At 36.4% G+C, this 26,970-nt stretch overlaps 1 protein-coding gene across 3 annotated transcripts in view; it reads right to left on the reverse strand.

Moving 5' to 3' along the window:
- The window catches only part of FHIT (fragile histidine triad diadenosine triphosphatase), a 613,978-nt gene that overhangs the window by 468,621 nt on the left and 118,387 nt on the right, over window positions 1-26,970 (reverse strand). For all 3 annotated transcript variants that reach the window (XM_055708615.1, XM_055708614.1, XM_055708616.1), the window contains one exon: window positions 26,350-26,392. The gene's annotated coding sequence lies outside the window, so the exon portion shown is untranslated. The remainder of the gene's footprint in view (window positions 1-26,349; window positions 26,393-26,970) is intronic.

The raw sequence follows: 26,970 nt of genomic DNA on the forward strand, positions 1-26,970 counted from the left end.
AGCAATAAATTTTTCCTTGTGTACAAAGGAGACCTAATCAGTTGTACTTTTCCCTAACAAGATAACATCTGGCAATAACAATTATATTGATTATCTGATTCCAGCTACCTTTGCAGAACAAAGCCTTGGCCATGAATGAATAATTCTCACCTCTCTATTGTGGTTTATTATGCAGTAAGGCAGTGATTGAACTGGGGGAGGAGCTTTCTGCTACTAGTCTTTCAGGTTGTTTTGGTTTAACCCCAGCCAGCAACCAAGCACCACACAGTTGCTTGCTCACCGCCCCCCCCGGCCTCACCCAAAGGGATGGGAGAGAAGAATTGGAAAGGAATGTAAAACTCGTGGATTGAGATGAGACCAGTTTAATAGGGAAAGCAAAAGCTGCGTACACAAGCAAAGCAAAGCAAGGAATTCATTCAGCACTTCCCATGGGTGGGCTGGTATTCAGCCATCCCCAGGACAGCAGGGCTCCAGCACACATAACGATTACTCGGGAAGACAAACACCATAATGCCAGATGTCCCCCCCTTCCTTCTTCTTTCCCCAGCTTATATACTCAGCATGATGTTCTATGGTATGGAATTCTTCCTTGGCTTGTTTGGGTCACCTGTCCTGGCCATGTCCCCTCCCAATTTCCCATGCACCCTCCAGCCCTCTCGCTGGCAGGGCCAAGAACCTGAAAAGTCCTTGATTCAGCATAAATATCACCCAGCATCAACTAAAAACATCAGTGTGCTGTCAGCGTTGTTCTCACACCAAATTCAAAACACAGCACTGCAACCAGCTACTAAGAAGAAAAGTAACTCTATCCCAGCTGAAACCAGGACACAGGTATATTTAACTACCACCTAGCTTCTTTTCCTAATAAAACACACAGTGACTGGATAATTAAGCCTCATTCTGTTTACCAACTGATTAGATTTTCAGAGCCCTCTTCCATTTTGCTCCTCCCACAAAAGCCGGCATGAAAAACAGCCTGCATGAGTAAACTGCTGAATTGCTGCACTGTCAGAAACACTGTGCTTTATGACAGCAAAATACTTCTTAAAAGAGATGCAAGAGAAATGAGCTTTGATAAATCACCATTTTCAGACCTAATCTGTTTTATAGCTAGAAAGCAGATGAAACAACACTTCTAGTGCATGGGAAAAAGCAACATCCTACCCTGTCTCTTCCACCTTCTTCTCTTTACTTACCCATTAAAAAAATAAAAAAAAAGACTCAAAACCAGACAACAGCTTCACAACCAACTTAGTGCAGGATGCTGAAGAAGGGAGATATCTGGACCAAAATCTAGACAGATTGAGACTAGCTTCCTGGCATGTCACACTATGAGAAACTCTGCAAAAAATTGTAACCATTGTCAACAAATAAATACAGCAGTAACATAGAAATTATGTTTGCAATTAACCACTTGTTCTGAAAATTCTAATATCATTCCATTTTGTAGATTTATTAATAGCAAATTAAAAAGATTATTTTTATTGCTGTACCACAGTTTGGGCTGTGTGCATTATGCAGCTAAATAATATTGATAAAACTACTACACTGTTTGCAGAATGTAATTAGCATTCCACTTTGCATATGCAATTGCTGCTATACTATAATAAAGAATGAACTGATAAACAAGATTCAGGATATGACCATTTGTCCTCTTTCCAATCATTATATTTCATAATGAAATGGCATTGCTCAATTTAGCTTCTAAATATCTTAACGGAGAATAATGAACTTGAGATGTTCTGGAAAGAAGGCTAGGGAATGCTGCATTGATAACAGCATTGTGTTCCCATGATAGGAATGAACTGGTAAAGTCTAGGACATTAAAAAAAAGCTCATTGTGTGATGAGGATAACATTGTGTTTATGCTGTATTAAGTTTGTTCATTCTCCTTTCTGTGCATGTGCCTTTTATTTCCAATGCATCACAGTTGAGCATTTGGGTTTTACTTAATTATTCCACAAAGTCATAAAGTGGGGAAAAAACAGACTTAACTCCACTGCAAAACAACTAATTCCCAAGTTCCGGCTTCTATTCTTTTAATTGAGTCTAATAAAGTTTGCCTGTGGGCACTGAACACAAGTGCTAACACCATGAAACACTTGATCTTACAGAAGCTTCGTTGTTCACCACAATTTCATTTTCAAAACAAAAAAGAACAGTACAAATTAGGAGGCACAGCCCTGCAGGTGTCTGTCATATGATTTACTATTAGCTAGTCCTACGAGGAGCAGGGAGTTGGACTTGATGATCCTTATGGGGCCCTTCCACTTGAGATATTCTAGGGTTTTATGGATCCATATACCTGGTATTTGAGAATGCCTTGTTTGGCATAACACATTACAATACTGAGACTGGCAGCAGGAAGTGTAAAACAGGAAAGGTTACTCGAAGGATACCCTATAAAAAAAGCACCACATGAATTCTGTTGTCTGTAAAAAATAGTATTTTTTATTAAAATCGCTATACCAATACACTTTCTTGTACTCCATTTCTACCACTTCAGGAATCACTAACGTACTATGTCAAACTTCTTGCTGCAACCAAAGATGTCATTTTATAGTGGCTACGTCTTGTCTATTTTCTGTTAATGTTTGGGATTATATTTTACAGAAATATGCTGAGATTTATTCACTTTACCAAGTGACAGACTTCAAATGTTTTATATGTTATGCTTTTATTTCACTCTCCTCTAGAAGTAGATTATCTGAACAATGTGTATGGGGAAAAGACAAGTCACTGAAGAAAGTACTTGAATGGCTCAAAGGCTTTAAACGCGCACAGAATTTTGCCACCTTACCTCAAATCACAGTCCTCAACTGTCACAGTCTGATCTTTATCAGGATCTAGAAAAAACTTGACCAAGCATTTCAATATTTTCTTCATGGTATCCAACCATATTTATTCCGATGTTGCTGTTAAATTGGAACTAACAGTTGTGGGTAAGTGCCATCTACCCATTCTCTTCACAAGTAAAGCATTTCTCTAAACTATAAATGTATCTGTGAAATTAAAGGACACTCCCATTTCCAGAATATACCACTTGGCATTAAAAGCAAAATATTATATCACTGCTTAAGATGGAAAAAGAATTACAGAGACAAAAGCAAGCTAGGGAGTAACCAACCACCAACAGCCACCTCCAGCTACATTTAAAATTCCTTTATATTCTCTTTAAACAAACTAAAACCTTGTATGATTAATTAATCCAACATTAGGTTCTCAGAATCTTTAACATATCACTAAAAGTTAAAAAGCATTACAAAAGAAATGGACCAGTGACTAATTCACTGCAATGTGATGAGAGATCACCCTCTGTCTTGCAGTAGCAGTATTTTTTAAATAGAGCTCTAATTAAATCTCTGGAAGTATGGTCGTTCCCCAAGTCTTGCATGCAAGATGCAGATTTGAGAATGTTTCCTCCCAAAAAATCAAAAGTTGTTTTCAGAACTGAAGTTTACCAGTAACACATTTAGAAAAGCAATGCCACCACATTATAAATCTTTCTCATCTTGAAAACACTTTACAATACCAAGCTGGCATCATTATCCCTTTGTTACTGAACAAGGCAGAAAAGGATAAATAACATGGCAAAAGCCTTAACAGTGACAAAGCTGGAGACAGAATTTAGATGACACCCTGTTCCTTATTCTACTTCCAAGGTTACACAGCTTCATATTTATCCTGCTATTTACATGAAAATACGAAACCTATTAGCATTTAGGGTATCTTTGTGCCAAAGGAAAGTTAAAATGTATTAAAAATACTGTGACACCAGCCTACAAAACCATCACTGAACAGGTTCTAGTACATGCCAGTGGGAATGTCTCAAGCTGGCCTTTAAAATTAATTCCTTGTTCTTTTTAGATTAACTTATGCGGAACCAGAACTAGTGTTAATACATTTGAAAAGAAGAATTGCAATGCCCTATGTTATGCTTCATTTGACATCAAATCTGTGCTGGATACAAACCCCAAATATTGACTAAGCTCCCAGCATAGAAGTTTGTTACATCTAAATTCTAAAGTGTCTCTAAAACATTTCAGAAAGAAAACAGCCGAATCTTCTAAAGGAAGTGGAACAGCACTTTCATTTTAAATCAAGACAGATTAATCTCTAGATTTCACTCATTAAAATGGTTTTGGCTGATTGTGTTTCACCTCAGCTCTACTACTGCCACACTAGTGCTTGTTGACTTGTTAATTAAAAATGCAGATACATCAAGGTACTCAGAAAATGAAAAGCCTCCTCAGAAATGGTAGTCTCTATAGCAGCTATCTTTTGCATGCCTAAAGCCCGTTTAGTACACAGGAGAGCAAACTATAGAAGATATTTTTTTCTTTATGCAAGAGCAATGAACAATGAGTAATAAAAGGCATCAATTATTCACATTGTTTCCCAGCAGTTTAGAATTTTGAAGAGGGAAAAAAAGAATTTAAAAAAGCTATACAGCTTTTGAGTAAAAAGTAAAAATTACTTGGTGAAACGCAGATATCTCTGAACAGAGAATTTCGATAAATACATTATTAATTTGGAACTAAGAAAAATATATCCAGCGTGGGGTTTTTGTTTTTTTTTTTCTTAATTTCTTAATGACGGAGATTATTTGCCAAAGTACAATTTCAAGAATTGAAAACTAAGATCACAAAAGCCACTGAATAGCTCATACTTGCTGTTACGAGGCCAAAAACTACTGCCTTACAAGAGCTGATGCTTTTGGGAATGCTGGGAAACCACAGTTGGCCCTTTGCCTCCCTGGCTTGAAGCTAATGTACTTACACACGAACAGCTAAATATTCCAAGAGTTGCTTCCACAGATATGGCACTTGTCTTCAGCTTGCTGATGTTGGAAATATGGTGTATATTGGACAAAGTCAGCTGCCCTTGGGTTTTGGGGTGTTTTTTGTTTTGGATTTTTTTTTGGGAGGGGGGGGTGGGGGGTGTTGTTTTTTTAAAGAAAGAGGTATGGAACATGAAAATTGGAAGTGTCAAATGTTTCAAAATGTTTATTAGTACTTATGAGCTACTAAATACCTTCTACAATGAGGTAAAGCTTTCCAAAGGAATGCAGATTACACATTCTATGCTTAAGAAGTTTTTATCTTGGTGTACCTAATACGAATAATTAAATGGAATACTTCTTCCTGCCATTTTTTTCCCACTTCAGTATTCACCCATTCCCTCTCACTTAACCACATAGAAAAAGCATTTACATTTAGGTTTGTTGGCCATACTTTAACTCCTCTGCTTTATTTATGATCTGAAAGAGTAGGAAGCATCCTGGAAGAAAGCAGAGAGCACTGACCAATAAAAATAAGTTCACAAAAGACTGATCAGCAGAAAAGTTGTATGTTGCCATTGAGAAGACACAGCACCAATAGAACTGGAAAGAGTGAAGGTACGTTAGAATTTTCAAAGATAATTTTTAAAATACTAGAAACTGCTTTGATTATTTTAAGAACCAGAATTAGATCTGCTAGGAAAAGAGCAAAGATGACTACTGCAGATGCTAGGAGGACAAGGAGTATGGACTACAGACAGGGACCAGGTACTCTCCCTGAAAAGCATCTCAAATTACTGCTGTCAGACAGAATGCTGTCCTAGATGTGCCACTGCGCTCATGAAGGAGGCTGTTTCACATAATCTAAGCCAACTGAATTGAAACAGAAATGTTAGATATGACAACAAATAAGGACTAACAAAGGTGAGGGCATAAAGAGGGAAAGCACTGCATTGGCAGATAAGCAGAATTCTTTGTGGATATAATCATACAAAATCGCTCGACAAGAGCTGATGGCAGGAAACACGGACAGACCTAGCTCTGTCAAGCCCAAAATACTGACACCACAGTTTTCATAGAATACATTTTAGAATTAGGGTTAGTATTAAGGAGTTAATGAAATAAGTCAAAGAATAAAAACTATGGTTACCCTATACAGTATTCAAGCACCTGCCATACCCATGGTAACAGTATTACATGGTCTGCAAGAGCTGCAAAGGAAAGGCGTATTAGCTTTCTAAGCCTTTAAAAGGTAACCACCCTATCCATCAGGCATTTGATGAATTTGCCCATATTAGCTCTTCTTAACAGAAAAAAACTCAACAAAAGACTGGCTTCTGTTTTCTTCCTTCCCCAAAGTCCTTAAATTATTACATTACAGTGGTTTAGAATATTGATATAACCATGAATTTTTCTAAATAATAAAATGCGAAGAAAAGAAAGGGCTAGCTTTCCTTTATGGTATTTTTTTAATGAATTCAAGAGGGAAAAAAGGATATCAAGAGTTTATGAACTGTTTAAACATAAAGCCAAAGAATTATAGATAAAGTTCCAAACCATTAATCCATTATATACTGTGAATTGGACAGCCCCAGTGAGATATCATTTCCAGAAATGAATCGAGCAAAGCCATCAGCAAATAGTTAACACTCTGAACCTCTGAAACACTCTGATTCAATTCAAGCTGCAAACCTCTATGTTTAGAAGCTAATTTACACTGGAATCTGGAATTTAATCATCTCTCCTCATGCATTTGAAAAAGGATGACTTTACTTCATATAGTCTAAATTAACTTTGAAATTTTGCTACACATAGTAATATAATATCCAGTCAGATATGCTGATCTTACCTTGAAATAAATTAATTGCTTGATTCCTCCTCTTAATATTATCCTGATGCTAATAAAATTTCCCTAGGCAGCACTACGAGATGCTCTGGACTTTGCTCAAATAGGATAGGATGTATATAAAATTACATAAAGATCATCAGTGATAGGGAAAGAAACACTTTTTAGACAGGAGGAAAGATGAGATGGAAGGCAAATAACTTTTTGTTTGATCCAAAGTTCACTGGTTTCAAAATAAATTATCAAAAGGCCATAGAAATAAATAAGAAAAAAGTTGCAAAATGAGTGTAATGTTGAATTTTCTTTTTTTGTTGTTGTTGTTGTTATGTTTAAGTCAATAAAACTTCTACTTGTGCCACTATTTACATCACATTATCACGTTACTGCAAGAACACTACCAAAGTGATTAGCTACAATTTCCAGAAGTGCTCTGAAGAATCCTCTGGAAGGGGAAACTCTAAGTAGTCTAGATGTTCAGGTGGTAAATACAGGGAAAAGTTTATGATTTTCTCTTCCTCAAGAAACAAATTCTGCAATCAGTAACAAGGAAGGAAAAAAAAAAAAAAACCCAATAAAAAAACAACATAATCAATATGAAGAGAGTCTTCCTATGCTTCAGACTGTATGAAGGCAGATGTGTTTTCTGATAAGAGTCCTCTTTCTCAGGAAGAAAAATGTCAAGTATTAGCACGATCTAGTGGGTTTATTCTTGTTCAACATCTGAAGAGCACAGCAAGTTCTTTGATCCTTCTTAGCCAAAGTCCTGACCTTCACAGAATCACAATGCAGTCAGGCCCTCTCAAGTAAAACCAGGTGATACTAGAATAATTTGTTAATATTAACATAATAAATATTTAAACTGTTTTATTAACACCATGCTGGGCTCTACTGATTCATAGGAGTTCATACTGATGATCCTTCCAGAGAACAGGATCTGAGAGTTGCCATTTTTAAGGACACTAAGAAATTCACTAAGAGGAAACTGTATAGATGGACATTTAAAGCAGAAATTGCTGTAAGAGGATGGGAATTCTTATTTTAATTCTTTGTGACTCTAAAATGAGAATTTTTCCATGCAGTAGAATTACACAATAGGGGAAAGCAGCTTTCCATATCTTTTAGCAAACTGGAATAACCAAGACATAGTATCTCCATAAAGCATACTGGTCCACAGATTAAAGCAAGGCTTTGCTATTTCTACAGGATATTGGCTTCATCCATTAAAGACTAAGCAAATGCAATGAGTGCCCAATTTATTTACAGCAGATTCATATTAATATTATCCCTTTCTTACATATTCCTTCAAAATTAGGAATTAAAATGTTGAGGTCTGATACTGTATTTTTAAATACACGTTCCACAAATCAAAGCTATGCATTCATATTATCTCTGTATAATTTTAACCAATTTTAAACAAAATAACATTTGCAATTTTTACCTCTTACAAAAAGTGTACGCTTTTATAGTTCTATACTATTTCTTATTCTTCACAATGCAAAGTACATTAAGCATAACATGCCTTTATTTACAGTGGAATACAAAATGGTAGCTAGGTGTATCAAGTCCTTTGTGAAGTATTTACGTACCCAAGAAGCAAAACAGTAATATCGTTTGTAGATACAGGCAAATGCCTAATATTGTAAACTTTCAACACAAATTAACGATTGTCCACTACACAAAGACGCTAATCCACTCCATTGGAAGAACTGGAGAGTATTACACACAACTGTGTTTTTTTTTTTTCTCCTTTAAATTGCCAAAATAAAATGTCATTGCCTACCTATAAAATCACTTCTCTTCTGCCTCTTATGTTTAGTAAACTTGTAGTCAGCACTCAATTGCTAATATAGCTTGAAAAGAATGTATGGGGATTTTTCACAAGCAATTAAGGTCAATTAATGCTCAATACACTACTTTACATTTGATAGCTTATACTATAGCAGATATTTAACTTGTAACCACTTACTAAATTTCCTGCTTACTAAGCTAGACTGAAGACTTCCGACAGATTTTTTTCCTGTTGGATTTTTATTTTTAGAGTTCTATGAAAAATGTAAATGTAAACATTTATTCTTAGACACACAGTTATCTAACATACGTGAGTTTTTACTTAAAAGTCTCTTTTTTTGGCCCTGAATATAGGCAGACTGCAAGGTATTAATTTCTCTACTTGGAGAAGAGTCAGTGGCTCGGCAGCCAGTCTTAGTACACATCCACCCTGACTTCCAGCAGAGACAAAGAGCAAGGTTCAGTCCATGACAGGAGTAATGCTACAAGGTGATGACCAAGTCTTGTGCTGAAACTTCGCTCCTCACTCAAAACATCACGTTGCATCAGCATTATTCAGCTAATATGGAAACTGCAATCTGTTCACTTATGAGCCACAGCCACCAGCAGTTAACCAGGCAGATAAATAACTGAACAATAAATCAGCTTAACCTTTAACAGCAGCATGCAGGAGGAATCCACATCACTTGGTTCCAAGCAAACAGTGAATGCATTGAAGAACAGGAAAGTTGTATTTAATAAACTTTAATGTTACTAAAAACATCAGAATCTATAATCATTCATGACATTGACAAACTGACCTCTGTGGCATTGTTGTTGTTATTAATAATACAGTAATAATAGTAAATTATAAGTTTTCATGCATGCAGCTCCTTTTAGTGATTAACTAAGTAATGTCTAATTTCATTTGAGAACAAATACATTTCTGCCTTCAGGAAAAAAACATGATAACTAATTTAGATAGGCAGACATATGAATATCTGTTTTAAAAATTAAGAAAAAAAAAAGGCTTTAAAGGTAATTTTCCATAAAAAATGTGCAACCAGAAAACTAAAAAAAAATTGAAGAAAAAAGGTTTGTAAAAATAGAAGGAATATAAATTGTGGGAAATGTTTATGGCATGAGTTCTCAAAACAAATGCTATGGAAGATGCAGAAAATTCAAATATATTTGAACTATTTTGACTTAGTATTCTTTGTAATTTGCATTTGGCAAATTACAGAAAAGCAAAAGGTTAATTTGAAAGAGTTCTTTCCCAAATGGATTCCTGCCCCACAGTCTTTCCTGTATGCAGAAACTGAGCTTTACAGGTATAACAACAAAAACGACTAATGACCCTTAACATTAGAATTTAAAATATCCTTCATGGACATACACTGGTTCCTTGATTATTTCGTAATACAACAGCAAGGACGTATTAGAAATGGGGGGGGGGGGGGGGGGGGGGGGGGAGGGAAGAAAAAAGGCAAAAAGAGGTGCATGGAAATTACACAATGAAGTAGTTTCATTGTGATATTGAGAGGAGAATGAAATGAATACAAGATAACACTGACAGAGGAGTCTAGAAAGCCTTTTCCCCTCCAACTATCCATTCACTTAGATTGTCTTCATTGCAAAAAAAGGTTAAAAGAAATTACATGATTTAATCTGCTCAGCAGCAGCTTAAAAAGCAGGAAACAATAATTAATTTTAGCAAGGAAATGATTATTTTTTTCTTAAACAGATAGTGTCAAATGAAATCGACCCACAACTTACATATAATCACATCAGCTTTCTGAAAAACTGAGCAATGGAATTTCATATTTAGAAAAAATAGAAATTAACATTTATTACAAGAAGTCCTTTGCCTTTCAGTACCTTTAGCAAATCCACATTTGCACTCCAACATTACTTGAACAGCTAAAGAATGAAGTTACAAAGAATGGCTGCACAAACTCAGTTTGCCTCTAAAAGGGGAATCCTTCTCTGCCTCTGGAATTCCTCTTCCATGTCCCCGACCTTCCAGACTCGCTCCCTCTGCTCAGCTTTGGCAGCCAGCATGCCCTTCAGAAAGCACACTCAGAGCCAGCATAGTGTGCACTTTGTGTTCCATTACAAGTTGAATTAGTTCAGAGATAGGTTCAGCGCTTGCCAGAGCGGGGAGAGCAGAGTAACAGGTCCCCTGCAAGTGGTGGGGAGTTGTTAGAACAGCCGAGATGTCCCAGGTAACTTCCCCTTAAATGCAAGTCAATGACAATTACTCAGTTTCGAAACTTCAAGAAATGGAATAGATTACAAGAATTAAACATCTGTTATTTTAAAAATATTTTTATAGCTAATGTTATTTCATTGGCAATGTAGTTCTAAAAAATTAAATTGAGTTGTATAGACAAGATTATACCTAGCATTGTACCAAAACATAACAACATGAGAAAGACTTTCCATAGTAGATTACAGCTTAAGATCTCAAAGGAACATTCATGATTTCAATTGGCCATGAACCACCACAGGATTAGATCTGAATTTAAGACATTTTCCTTTTAACCAGTCCACCTTTTACAGATTCTCTAGAAAACCTGATTTTCAAAAGAAAAAAATGCCGAACAAATAAATCTTTTCTAAAACACATATGAGCAAAATTGCCTGTCTTACTGTTAGCCCCTTAACATACCAAAGCACAGAAACAGATAAATATTTGTCATGGAGGAAAACAAAAAGAGCTCAAACAAAAAGGACACAACTCTATTTTTTTTTTAGTTTCTATTTGGTTTACTTTCCTACAATGACAATGGTCTCATTTATTGCTGTTCAAAATGTCTTTTTTCTGCCAGTTTGGTCCTTCTCCATTGATCAGACATTGATTACTTTGAACCTCCCTTATGCCTAATAGAAAACCAGAGCAATGCTGGGTTGTGTAACTATTCATTTGCGTGCCCTCCATCATCAGTGAACATTAGAATAAAACTGGAAACAGTTTTATGAAACATGTATTCCCTCTGCCACAGCAAACCCAAATATCACCCAACAAGATGCAATCAAGGAAAACCAATTTTAAGCTGCAAAAAAGTGCCTGACAGGGAAAGCAGTAAAGACACTGCAATGTTTCTTCTTCATCATATCAAAAGGAAGAAAAAAATATCAAAGTAGTGGAGACATTAAACATTTACTATTAAAAGAAACTGATACCACGAGATATGAATACCACCAAAAAAAACCCAACCCAAACCAAAACCAAAACAACAACAACAAAATCAACAATACTAAAACACAAAAAATCAAACCAGAAATCTATTCTCAGACTGTGAGGGTCAGATTTATTACCAAAAGAAAAAGACACTGAAATGCAGGTGTTTCCCTTGATCCCAAGCAGCTTTATTGCAATTAGTGATAGCTAATTAGTGACAGCTACCTTGCCTACAATCCAAATCCCAGGACTAAACTGCTGCTCAGCCAGAGCTAGATAACCATATCCAAATCTCCTAACTACATGTAATGCAGAATAGCCTGGTAAAGCTAAACATGTTTGGGATAAGGCTGAAATAGTATCAAGTTATTTTTATTAGACCGGTCTGACAGGTTTCCTTCTGCAGTTCAGCCAGCACACCATACAGGAATGATTAAAAGATGCCAGAGCACAAGTTAAAGAAAGATGAAAATATTTAACTAGAGATATAAACAAGTAAATATTGTATTTTTCTTCGTTTCCACAAGAAAAAGATAAACTGAACTTACGAATCAGACAAGGATATGTCTCATGGTTACAGCTCTATACATACTGAGAAATAACCCAAAACTAGCTACTATATCTAAACTATAAAATAGGCTGCAGATGGGAAGAACAAGTGACCCTTAAACTTTAGTTTAACTACATATTACACAAGAAAAATTGGACAAGCAAAACAATTTACTTTGCAGAATTCACACAAGTAAATACTATTTGCAGAAGGCTAAAAACGTTCTCCCAGTATTGCATAGCATTTGGATTATCTATTATAAGAAGAAGCAAAAAAAAAAAAAAAACAAAACAAAAACTTGAAAATCGGATACGCTTGTCATGAAAAGAAAGTTTCTGCAGAATAATAAAAAAGGCTCCAAATGGAATGTCATCAAAAAACAATGCAATTGATCTAGTACCAAAATTTAAATGGGAAAAGAAATGCAACATATCAAGATTCCAAGACTATTTCTTGTAAACTAGAAAGGTAACATTTCAAAGGTCCTTTCCTGAATGCTTGTGTACAGCAAAGACCAGAAGTACCAGACCATCAGTCATCACCTAACATAAGGTCTATAAAGGATTGTTAAAATTCCTGTGATTACTTTTGAACAGGAAGATAGATGTGTTGAAGAAATTAAGAACTGGATAAAACAAAGCCAGTATTGAAGACTCTGGAAGCTGTAAAACTTAGGAAAAAGAAAATTCCAAGCAGGAATATTTTCAATTTAAATACTCTACAAGGAAACAAAAGCAAGGGCATGGGGGCAAAGGGGAGTCAAAACATGAAACAGTTCGCTCCACAAAATTTTCATACTCAAAGCTTGTTGATATGTTTTTGGACAATGTTCAGAAAGCCTTAAGATCTAACTACCATCATTAGACCAACTCTCACCTCAGAAATACGTATCTTTTTACAGGACTGGAAAAGGTATTTTCACAAAAGACAACCCCTCAAGAAGCTACAGGTCAGCTCTATTCCACATTCCCATCTCTTACTGCCATTCACCTGATATGCAAACAAACCTGGTACTGGAGATGTGCCCCTCACAAGAGACTTCCCCTCTGCTAGAGGAGATCTCTTCGGGCAATACCAACATGGCTTCATTCATTTATTGCTATTGAAGCTGATGTAGAAAACGGGGGAGTTCAGTGTTTAGAGCCCACCAAATTCTGAAACAAATTTCTAAAAACCTACCAAAAAAAGGACAGAAATTCCAGTGCAATAAAAGCTTAGAGACAAATCTCACTTTGCATGGATTTCCAAATTATACATCCTGTAGACCACTTCAGAGTATCCTTTGAACAAGACTACTTCAAACACACTTGTCAATCTTCTCCTCATCCCCATGTTGATGTTCTCCCTGCCACAGTTCAGGCTTGATTATCCAACAGCAATGAAAGGGCTGTTCATCTACAGCTCACTTGCCTGAATTTAGCTAAACCTTATCTTTGATACACTTATTTACTATGCTGCTGTTGCTCCTCTGATACATAGCAGAAGTCAGAAAGCATGATTTACAGAGTCTTGAGCCCTTCATTTCAGACACTTACAGGGAGCAGAGAGTACTACTTCATTTATTAAATGACCAGAGAAAGCACTGACCCCATCCATCACCCAACAGCTGAGGAATGCCAAGACATCATAGCACTACACGCCTAGGTGATGCAACAGGATACGATTGTCCCTTTCCTCCAAAAGGAAAAAATACATTCCCCACTTTATTAGCGAATTACTATTCTAAAAAGGTGCAACTCCAGCCATAGAAATTACTGTAGGAATAATGGTAATGTATGTCTTTATAGGAAGGGCCCCAATTCTCCTTGTAATGTCTGTAACTCTCATAAAACATAAGCGCACTAACATAGCACATTAAACCTGGTGAAAAGGCAAATCTTTTATGAAGGCAAGTCCAGCCATACGTTTGGTGGGCAGTAAGTCATGCCATCTGTCCTAGATTCAGCTGGGGTAGAGTTAATTTTCTTCTTAGTAACTGGTTGCAGTGCTGTGTTTTGGATTTGGTGTGAGAACAACGCTGACAGCACACTGATGTTTTTAGTTGATGCTGGGTGATGTTTATGCTGAATCAAGGACTTTTCAGGTTCTTGGCCCTGCCAGCGAGAGGGCTGGAGGGGCACGGGAAACTGGGAGAGGACATGGCCAGGACAGGTGACCTGGACTAGCCAAAGGGATATTCCATACCATAGAACGTCATGCTGAGTATGCAAACCAGGGAAAGAAGAAGAAAGAGGGGGACATCCAGCATCATAGCGTTTGTCTTCCTGAGTAATCGTTACACGTGCTGGAGCCCTGCTGTCCTGGGGATGGCTGAGCACCTGCCCGCCCATGGGAAGTAGTGAATGAATTCCCTGCTTTGCTTTGCTTGTGTGTGTGGCTTTTGCTTTCCCTATTAAATTCTTCTCATCTCAACCCTCGAGTTTTATGTTCCTTTCCGATTCTTCTCCCCATCGCTCTGGGTGAGGGGAGGTGAGCAAGCAGCTGCGTGGTGCTTCGTCGCTGGCTGGGGTTAAACCATGACACCATCCTACATGCACACAGCACAGTCAGAAGAAAGCTGTCCCCACAGCACTCAGAAGTTAATGCAGCCCTTCCTCAACCTGTAACAATGGAGATACCATCACAGTATCTAAGAAAAACTGGAAAGGAGCTCAGCACATAATCTCACATGCCCCTTTATATACCCTTTTTTCTTTCATGTTTACATCCAGTTGAAGAATAGTTCAGCACTAATACAACCATCAAACCCTCTCCTTGACACATGAATTCACAGGTTTTCCAAGTTATGTCCACTGAATCATGTCCAAATTTAGTCATTGAATGCCAGTTGCATCACCTTTCGCTAATCCCTTTGTTCCTTTAGCCCAAGGCTAGTATTTCTTTTGATCAATATAAATCTTTTCTGTCATCTTATTTTTGCCATCACGCTGTGAAGTATTATGTTGCTGAGCCAAGATCTTCATTTATCCCTGGTATTGCAGTCCTGTCCCTCCTGACAGTTACCCTGTGAATATATCATTATCAATCTCCCTGATCCTCCCAGGTTTGTACATAAATTCACTCCTCAGGAATTGACTTCCATAAAGTCTTGAGTCCCACCCCATTAAATGCTACCTGCTGCAACACAGACTTTACTTGAAAGTAGCACTATAGAGACATGTTTGTTTTATTCTGTGGTGAAGAGAGCCATCCAGCAACAGTCAAGTGGGGATGCAAGGAGTTCAAATTATGGATACTGGAAGCTCCAGCTGATTTTTCACATCTGTTCAAAGCAGTATCTAATTTTATAGTGCAACACCACTTCCCACTTTTACACTAGAACACCTCTCTATACTTGAACTGAAATACTAATGAAATAATCACAGAAAAAGATAAAGTTAATTTTATATATTTGGCACATAGTAAATATGAGACAAGCATTTGCATGTGCAATAGCTAGACCTTATAAATCTTTGCATCCATATAAACATAAAGCTAAATCCTTTCCATTTGAAACAGCTGAAAATTAAAGTCTTTTTCTCTGCACTGCTACCTGATTATCAAAATCCAAGATATTTCATTATCAGCTAAACAGAACCCCGCTCCAGAGCTGGGGGAAGGAAAATGGTCATAGCTTTCAGAAATGCTGTTTTCATAGCGGTATTCATAGCGGTATGGATTCATAGTGGTAATAAACTGTAATAATGCTATAAAAGTATTACCATTCATCATAGTGCAACACATTTTTTACTAATTCGGAAAACACTCAGAGGCTGGTGTATTTCTGTGCTTTTGCTTGTCCATCCTTCTCGTGTACGTTCCAGAAGACAATATATCAACAGTACAGTTAAGCAGCCAGAGTAAATAGATAATGAGAATATTTAAATACCAGCACTAATCAAAACCCTTTTTCCCCCCTTACTCTTATTCACTTGTTAATACTACTGTTCTTGCATTTTGCTCTCTGGATAATAAGCCCGTATACATAAATACATACATATATTTAGGTTTGTATTTACACCAACATAAGACAAATTAAAACATTTTTTCTGTTCAATCCACCCAAAAGCTGACAAATTCTGTAACAGTAAATAATGTCTTACTTTTTATCATACCAAAGTATAACAACAGGAAAACTAAGTAACCTCTCCATAGACACTACCTTCTGGGTTTGGTATTAAATCCAACACTACCATTGCAAATTTTTCATGAGTGTCTTCAAACCGAGAAAAATTTCCAGAATTACCAATCTCAGATTAGACATCTTAGTCCTTGGTCTTGGCTCAGCCACAAACACCACATCTGTCAACAGGAGCAGCTAATTTTCAGTAGCCTTTCCTACATCTATTCCATTAATTACCTAGTTATCTTTAATTTTGGAGCAGACAAGTGTATTACCACAGTAAATAACAGGGGTAACCACATGCAGAAACAAACTAGAAAAGGATACTAATGTATATCCTTTTCCACTTCCCTTGTGCATGTAATTTTCACAGCTACTGCCACTGAGGCCTTCAACACAAAACAAGATCGTTAGGATGTTCTCCCATCAGCTGTTGAGGTTTCAGGTAGCTGGTTTGGGGGCTTTTTTTTTTTTTTTTTTTTTTTTTTGGCAGTGTGTGTGTTATACATTTTTCAACATACATTGGTTCAATTCTACCAAACTTTCCAAGTCTTATCAAAATGTTAATTTCTTTTTCCACCAAGAATGTTCTGCTAGTGTTCCCACATGTTTACTTATATTAAATAGAACCTCTTTTGATCATTATATTCTGAGATAAAACTATTTACTCCTGGTAACTAAATGCTTGAGCAATATTTCAGAAGGAAAAAAACCCTATACCCAATACTGATGGATGGCTTATTAATCGTAGGAATCTCCCCAAGGCAAATTAGGATAAAATTAACAAATTATGGCAAAACCAGCAGGTAAGTAGGTAGTTTAATTATTAAGAATGTCTCTCAGGAAGTGTTTTTTTGTTTCCAGCACCCATTTCTAGTGTGTGGTTTTATCATAGGTTCTCCTTGAAACAATTTACGTTATCGTGCAAGCCATGGTGGGTAGGTGGGTTTGGGGGTTTTTGTGTGTTTAAAAGCAACTGAGAAAACACCACTTCTGATGTCTTGTTGTTCTCATTCTTCTGGAAAAAAAAAAAACAACACCATAATCATCAAAAAGCAGATAGGCCAGTCCTCCCACAAAGACCATTAATATGTGTGTATCCTGATATGACTGAAAAGGTATGTGATAATTATAGACAGAGGCCAATTTGGATCTCATTATCCCCACACTGTTTTGTTAATGTTACTGCATTTTCCATGACTGTATGTAACTTGGCAAAGCATTATTCCTTTATTATAACTCAGTGTAAAAGTACTTTATGTCTTCGTATATGAAGGATACGACACAAGAAAAAATTCACGTATTGTACAACAATAATATATAAAAGCACTGTCTGGTATACTTCATTGCCTAAATTGATTTTAAAAGGCAGATTTTGTTTTTTCTTAGTCTAAAAGATTCAGCATAACTGAACTAAAATACATCGTCAGAACATCAGAACATTTTTTATCTTACTGATGACTATGCAAGTAGGCAAAAATCTTTAACGTTATATCATTGTATAATTTTTCTTCTGAAGCTTTAATTGATGGGAAAAAATTATTTGAAAAGAGAAGTCAGAAACAAAAATAGCATTTATTTTCTTCAACATTCTATATTAGCAATAAAGAGCTGCAGTAATTCAGCAGGATTATTATGGAGCCTCCTGGTAATAACCTGCCACAGTGAGAAAACAGTAAATAATAGACTGACCATCAAGCCAGGGGAGCCTTTACTCTCTGCAGTGAAATGTATACTGCAGCAGATGTAGAACAAGAGTCACTTTCTGGAACTTGAATGGATGAAAAAATATTTATAATCCTTAATACATCATAATCCCAGTTTTCTATATGCTCTTCTGTAAAGGGAAACATTTCACCTGTACTGTAGGAAACAGAAGAAGCCAGCTTTAGCATATTTGTTCTAGCAGCTCTTGTGGGGACATGAAATTCTGGCAAATAATAAATATTAAATGGTTTTTGAAATTTACAGTCTTTGGAGACTGTCATTTGAGAGCTAGATTACACTATTATTTATTATTCAAGGGGCATAATCAGTGAACACCCTAACTGTGTTTAACATCTAAAATAAGAACGCCAGCAGAAAATAATAATTGGTTTAAATAGGACCTATTTTAACTATAACTGTAACCAGGACAGTTTTGTTAATAATTCAATGTTGGTTGAAAACCACTCTCTTATAACTGATTTATACAGACTGAAGTAGGCATATGTTATGCTACAGGTGGATGTGAGGTCGTAAGAAACCACTTTACAGTCTTCCCAGAAGTACAGTGTCAAAAAGGTCACCTGTGGTAAAGGATCTTTCGGATTAGTCTTTCAAATCAATGCAAGAATTAAAGGCAATTTACATATAAATGGGCTAATACTCTGGCTTTGAAATTAGATGAATTTTTAAGAGATTTAAGAAACAGCAGAGAAGGTCAGTTGGGCATTAAGTATACATAATGCAGTTTTAAAAAACTGCTTGTCTTGGAACTAAATGTTTCTGGTTTATTAATATTTTGTATTCAGAGCCTGCTCTGCTCAGAGAGGTATTGCCAGTTTTTTGTGAGCAAATGCAGGAAAATGATCCATGCTAGGGATACCAGATTTCAGGTAAGTATGGTCTAAGACTTAGAAAGTTAAATATTTTTAATATTAACATAGTTTGAAAGCATATTTGTTCTCATAAGGCAAAACTACAAAGCTTTAGTCAAAATCAGTGAAGATTGTTATATACTGGAAAACAACAAAATTTTAGGGAAACTTCTCATATGACTTTTTATTATCTCCTTCACACAAATCAACGTTCCAGTATGGCTTCATTCCACCCTATTTAGACCCTTATGACAAAAATACACCACAAGCTGCACTGAATTTTACTGCATTAGCAGCACAAATGCATGCCACAGATGAAGGCAAGATCTAAGAATTAACCTTTCGTTTTGTGTGTGCACATATGTGTGTATGTGTAGATAAACTTTTGGAGTCAGGATTTTTCTTCCTCGTCTTCAGAAAGAATCCTTAAATCTATTGTATTTAACATGGACATTTTTTTCCTTAGGCATTTATGTTATTGTCTCGTTCCATAAAAGAGGCATTACTAACTCCTACATGCTGTTACTTTTTCACCACAGTACACTTTGACAATGACCTTTAATTCACAGAACTAGGAAATTACAGTGATATGGGATCCAGTGTTGCATTAAAAAAAAAAGTAAAATGCATTATTACCTCCCTTTTCAATACATCTGTGTAATTAAGTAGTATGTTCAACTTCACGTTCATGGATGCACAGAATTCATATACAAAGATGTAGTCAAACAATGGACACGGAAATAAAGTACCTTGTTCAAGGCCAAGGTTTGACAGACAGTACTTGCTCAAACCATCCAAGTAAAATTCAGTGCCTCATAAATAGAAAATAACAACATGGTTCAATGTTGAAGATGTTCTACTAACAGTACTTCTGCATTCTCAGTATTCATGCCATAGACTTGATGTCCCTGAGGAGGGGGGAGCAGCAGAGACAGAGTGTGATGGACTGACCCCAGCCCCATTCCCTGCGCCGCTGGGGAGGAGCGGGGAGAGAAAAACAGGGGTGAAGTTAAGCCCAGGAAGAAGGGAGCGGTGGGGGGGAAGGTGTGTTTAAGGTTTGGGTTTATCTCATGTTAAACTGTTTTGATTTGATTGGTAATAAAATACATTAACTTTTCCCCAAGTTGAGTCTGTTTTGCCAGTGACGGTAATTGCTGAGTGACCTCCCTGTCCCTATCTCAACCCCGGAGCCTTTCGTTGTATCTTCTCTCCCCTGTCCAGCTGAGGAGGGGAGTGATGGAGCGGCTTGGGGAGCACCTGGTGTCCTGCCAGGGTCGGTCAACCTACCGCAATTCTACAGTAGCTGATGAAGATAAAACTAGTATGTGTCACAGATACTAACAATATTTTTTTATTAAAAGTTTCAAAAACATTTATAATAAAGTCCATAATCCTTCCATACAGTTTATTCCAAAAATCAAAGAATTCTAAATAAAATAGGATTATCTAATCAACCTTGAGCATAGTTTGCTTAAAAGCCTGTTTTCTATCATACAGTACAGTGCAAAACTTAATTTTATGTGGCAGTTATTAAATTGGCCCCTTCCATTACAGGAAGGCAAAAGAAATCAACAGATGCTTGCAATGAGCCCTGCAGCAAGGCACAATCAAAACCAAGAAAATTTTATTGAGTTGATTTCAGAAGATAAACAATGAAATTGTATAGATACAGATAGAATTCTGAGGCACATTAAAGGAGTAATAAAGGCACAGAAAATACACTACAACTAATAAACTGTGTGTAAGTGGTAACAGTACTATTAAGATGATTACTTAGTTAAGTGTTAAAGTAACCCGTCAGTGTCAGATGACTTACGTCCTACATAAAGTACATTATCAGAACCTGATCAGCTTTAGCTTATATTACAGAACACAACCTTCTCAAGAGTCCAGACAGCTAAGCTTTGGAAAAAATAAGGAAAAAATAAATATTTTTATTAAAAGATATCCAAGAGTCCAAAGATAAAAGTACTTCCCAGTAATCTGACAGACAATTCTGATATTACAGAAAGTATTAACCATAAGGGAAGAAGGGACACCATACATCTAGTTACTGTGAATGTATTATATCAGGACTCCTTATAACAAGAGCTAACTGGGCCCTCAAATATAAAAGATAGTTTAAAAGTTTTTTTAGCAACAGTTCTAACAAAGAATTTGAAGATTTATTTTGTACTCTTCCTACAGAAAATTCATTCCTACAGAACCAAAAAAAAGCTTAAACCAATTACTGCAAAGTTGAGAGAAAATTCACACAGTTTTACCTTGACAAACTACCATTCTGTGCAGATACATTTAAAGCAGGTAGATGAACTTGTACAGCCATTCAGTTGATAAAAAATCTAGATTGCCTTTGCTATGTAACTGACTTTTTCTAGTGCAGATTATGCCCATAAATGGGATCATTTCTTTAGGTGCCAATTATACAGAAAAATCTTTTCAGTAAAAGCTACCAGGAAAAAAAAATAATGAAAATTTAACCTTATAGTACAGTGAGTTCAAATGCAACAAATAGTACTTATTTATATCATTTTGAATGGTTTCATGTACAAAAATTTGTAAGTCAGAGGAACATTATCTATTTCATATATATGAGACTCAAAGCCCATGTGGAACAATGCTGACATTTCCAATTACTGATTTATGAGAAGTATGCGAAAATAAAAATATAGATCAGTCATGTACGTACTGGAAGATCTGGGATAATAATAATAATTAAAAAAACACCTTAGAGGAATGAGGTCTAGCCTTTGGAAAAAGAAATTAAGAGCAGATCTCGCCAATTTATAAAGGAACAAAAGGTATACTTGATGAGGCTACAGGAGCTTGTGTCAAATATAACAAAGGGCATGAATTTAAGCTAAAGAAAGGTCATCTTCAAAGAGAATGTTGGAAGAAATGCTTTACACAGAGAATAATTACGATGGAAAATAAACCACTATGACAACTTTTGCAACAAGTGATATAAACTTTAAAAGGTGACAGGCATTTGAAAGACAGTTACTGTGCAAATAGAAAGACGGAGAGAGAGATGTCTGGCCTTTCCAAAAATAGGCTTCGCATCCATCCGTCTTTAAATCACCAGCATTACATCACTATCTGCTGCCTCATAAGCCCACTAAAAGAGAAAATTGACACCAAACTGAACTGAGGGACCTAACAAGAGGATAGTGACAGTTGAAATGAGACTTAGAGATTCCATCTCCAAACGTTATTGCCTGAACTAACTCATTTCAGTGAAGGAATAAATCTTGTCCCATCTATTTCAGAGCCTTCATTTCTCTTCTAATGATTCTTCCACTTTAACAGGCTTTGATTCAATAATTTGGGTGCTTTAAACCAAACATACAATCTTAAGTTGTTATCCATCACAAGTATAATGAAGGTGTATGTTAGAAAACTTAGAATTTTTATCTTGTGTCATCTGGACATCACCCTGAATCCCACATCTTTAAAAGTGAAAAAAAATATTATTTTTACCAATTATACGAGATATCAAGAACAGTTGAATACTACTTTTTGAGTCCTGACCAACAGCAAAATAGGCTAAGGAAAATGTTGGCATGCAGACAAGCCTCTAAGGAACTCCAAGCTATGTTTGGAACTGTATCCTTAGGAAGGCTCAAAAGGAGCTTGACATAATTTTTATCAAATGTTCAAGGGCATACATATACAGTTTCAAAAGTAAGAAGAACTCTCACTATAAGAAGTCTCACTGAAACAAATACAATCAAGTCAAGGTGGCTCCAGATCCTCAGTTATCTAGTGAAGGGATCAATAAAATAATTTAAATTACAGGATTCCTTTAAAAAGAAAAAGTAACTCCACTGTATCCTACTATACACAATACAGAAAACAAACTCCACTAACCATGGCCGCCTGCTTGCTTAAGAGGGAAACTACCTCTGGAAGTTAACATTTACTACTGTCTGTGCTAACAGATTCTACTATGAGATTGGTCTTGGGTTACCATCATTGAATGATGTAGTTAAGAACAATTTTTACCATAATTTGTGTATTTTAGAAAGTATTAACAAGTTGAATGATTGCTAAAATCTTTAATGATTTGTGGTGACTTTCACCATAAAGATGACAATATATTAGTTTATCAGATGCCAGATCGTGCAACGCATCATTAACAAGAGGGTGTTTTCTGAACATTTCCCAAACAAATACCAGCTGGTTTATTTTCAGCAAGCAGCTGTAGTCACAAGCATCTCTTATCTGATTCACTAAACTGATGTCAAATACATAATGTATTAAAATCTCTAATGTTCATTTATAACTTCTTTGTCTCAGAAGCATTATGCTATGTACAGTATACTGCAAAGATCCAAAATGATACGATCATCATTTTCTGACTTAAAAAAAAAAAAAAAGTATCAGGAGTTTAGTAAATTTTCTAAAGTTTATATAAATAGAAAAAATTATTATATTACACAACTATTCCAGATGTACCCTAGAGATTATCTGATTATAAGATAAGGAATAGCACATTTCTTATCTGTCAAGAGTACTTTGAGATCAAGACAGCTGAAGAGGATCATTTCAATGGATTAATAACTTTAGGCCACTTCATTTGAACCATCATATCCACACATTCAAAATCCAGACTAAACCAAACACACTGGGCTATCTGGAATTCACTGGGTATTTTAGGCAAAGCAATATTGATGCTCACTGAAAATCTGCTGCTGCTCATCTTAGAGGCCCCTGACCCTTGCACATCTCCAACATAAATGTAGAAATGCCAGTGACCAGCATTGCCTTGTAAATGGTGAAAACATTTGCAAACGGTACTTGTATCGCTTTCCAGCCCCTTTCCATGGGAAAGGGGAAGGGGTAGGGGGAAACCCCAAACCCAAAAACCAACCCATCCTACTCTTAGAATTCAGCTGTGTCTCTGTCTCCTTTGGGGAGCAAGCTGGCTCTAACAGACTCAGTCTCTAGTGTCTGCCACTTTCCCACTGTAATTGTAAAGCTGGGATCAGGGAATACACATGTATTTGCTCCTCCCTATCACTAAAAGGAAAATGTCTCCTGCTATTTGGTCAGCTTGGAGTATCCCTCCACTGGACAAGATCTCAGTTCTCTAGAGTAAAAGCATAGCTTACAGGGGGAAATCAGAAGAAAAAAAGATTTCTGGAAAGGGGAATAACTTCAAATTTAGTTTATTTTTTCTAAGCAACCTGTTTAAAAAAGAAAAAAATCTTGGTCACAGTTAAAGAAACAGAAATTCCTTGAATAAAGCACAAAATTAAAAAGCCGTTTCTCCCTATCATCAAAAAGCTATAGTTACTTCAAGAGCTGATAATGACAATCTACAGCTTTATAAAGGGAAAAGGGATGAATATCAATACGTGTGAGAGCTGCTGGTTATCAGCAAATAATTTAGAACTCTTCTACTAGGCATGTGTCTACCAATGCATCAATTGCTCGAGTTGCTCATTCCACAGCTAAACTACTGCACAAGTAGCAATTGCAAAACAATTTTTTACATAATGTTTAACAATCAATCAAAACATATCCATTGCTTTTCAAATGAACCATTTTTCCTTTCATGTTAAACATTTAATAATAGGTTTATTCTTAAACTGACTGATGATAATTCTTTGTCTTCATAAAAATACAAATGGAAGAGGGAAGAAGTTCAGTATCCCACTCTCCTGCAGCATGTGCAGTTTATGCCACTCAGTGAGTCAAAGGGCAAGTATCTCTAGATATTATCTAGTTCATATTTTCAACCTACGGCAGGATAAACCCAGGTCATTTCTGTTTTACTCACCCAAGATGATCAAAGAACCAAAGAACTGCAAGGTAGCCTGAAGAAGTTTTGTCCTAACCTGTTCATGTTCATCATGGGAAGATTATTGAGTTTTGGATCCATTTGTGTGCCTAACTAGCCTTGCTGTATTTCTTACCTAACCTGAAACTTTGTTTAAATTTCAGTCTGTTCTGTTTTAGATGTTCTGTTTAGGTTGGGGGGTGGAAAACAACCAACACAAAAAATTTCCCCTCTTTGTAATGGTCATTTATGGAGGTGGGGGTGGAGGGGGGTGGGGTATTTTGTTTTGTTTTAGGCTTGTTTGGGGGCTTTTTGGTTTTGGAGTTGTTGTTTGGGGGGGTTTTTTTGGGGGTGGGGGGGGAGGTGGGGGTTTTGGTTGGTTGGGTGGGTGGGTTTTTATTGCTAAACCACCTCAATCTTTAGGGATTTGGAGCCTGAAAAGTACTCAAGAAATGACAAATCAAGTGAGACTCCTCTTTAACTAGATCAGTTCTATATTAGCCAAGAATTTTATTTACAGAGTAGGAATATAGCATACTTCCCCCCACCCCCAATAGCTGGGTCCATAGATGATTAACTGATGATACCCAGGGCTTTGATACTTCAATACATTGTACTGCTAGCCACATACTCTTACCTCAAGCTTTTTTGGATCATTTCCAACTCCACCAAAACAAACCACAATCCTATCAAAGAGGGGCACCATAATAAGATTAATGAAACCCAAATGTAAGAACCTTCTTTGCTTCCCAGATCAGAGGTATCATGGTGGTTTCCTTGTAAGAAGTGAAGGCAGTTTAATATTAAGATTTCTCTCTTAGCTTTAAAACCATTGAGATTTTTCCTTCCTGAAAAACTAACAGTTCAGTATTGAAAGGTCTGGATTTCACTACGTAATTTCTTTAGGGAATTACTATTAAGTTACCAGCTCACTAGCATGACCACTTGGGGTCCTATTATGGCCACATACATTTGAATGTAAAAAATTGAAGGCTTCAGTGTCTGGAGAGACTCTGGTTTGACTAAACTTTAATTTTAGAATTCTCATAGGCACACCAACTGCATAATTCAGCACTAAATAACATTAGCTTGGTGAAGAATTAGAAGATGCAGAAGGCTACAGAAAGGAAGGCAGAAGAGAGCAGGAGTAGATTTGTATTTGAGCATATCTGACAAAACACTTCAGCAGAAAGTCAATCTCTCTTCAGAGGTTAGGGTGCGTAGCTGGGTACTCTCTTTACTAATGCCAAGCCTCTTGGCTTCATAAAATCTCCTGCTGTGATGGGATTAAAACATTTTTGCAAAAGATACAGAGGAATAAGGTCAATCACAGATCACGAAATAACCCTCACCCCAACTCTGTCTGCTGGGGGTTGGACTCTCCAGCCTAATCTTATTCAAACAAAAAGCCATATATATAGCCTGTGTCCTGAGTATCTAAAGCTGTTTCACATTACTGGATCTACTGTAATCCTTCTGTTTTTAACAAGTCCTGATGCACAAAATTGTGCTCCCAGTTCAAAGACAAGACATGTAGGTTTAGAGACCCACAGAGGTTCCTATTACATGATTCTGGGGTCAGGTTCCCCACCCCCTGCCCCAAGGTGTTTCCAAACACTTTTTAAATAGGTACTGGAATGGATATGTGTTGCATAGATTTTGTTATTCGTTATTCATTGCTGTCAGGAGAAATCACTGATGGGTCTCATGTCTCAGTGAACAGAGCAGGATGTTCATATGAGAAACACACACTTACATTAGGAGGTTGCAGGAAGCTTCTTCTATTGCCTAATCTTTACCTGAAAAAAGAAAACATAAATTAGAGGTCTTTAATAGAGAGGCTCGCAAAATCATTCAATGGAGATATTAATCCACAAGCGCTTGTTGTGTGGGAAGAGGTGTATTCTCCATGGGAATCTTATTGAACTCCTCAGAACAGAATAGTTCAGTTTGGGGAGCACCTAAATTTCTATTTGACTTCCCCCGCCCATATAGTTACAAAAGCGTACATTACTTTGCAGTACATACTTCTGCCACAAAACCACCAAAGAAAAAAAAATGCAATAATCAGTAACATTTATAGCATCAATTATCAGCTACCTGTTGAATTTCCAGTTTCCAAAATATCTACTTAGTAAACAGTATTGTAATTGGAAAGCTTTACAATCAATACCACGTATTTTCAGATACACAAATTTCACCATAAAGCAAAACCTTGACAAAACTAATGTTTGTTTGGTGAGAAGCTTCAACATTATGTCTTTTCATTCAGGTTTTCTTTTAAGTATCAGCCCAAAAATGATGAATTCTGAATTTTAATTAGATCTCCTCTTCAGAACAAGCCACAACTCTATCCTTACAGATAGCACAGCTAGAA

This window comes from Falco cherrug, chromosome 4, assembly GCF_023634085.1.
Source record: "Falco cherrug isolate bFalChe1 chromosome 4, bFalChe1.pri, whole genome shotgun sequence".
Taxonomy (NCBI): Eukaryota; Metazoa; Chordata; class Aves; order Falconiformes; family Falconidae; genus Falco; species Falco cherrug.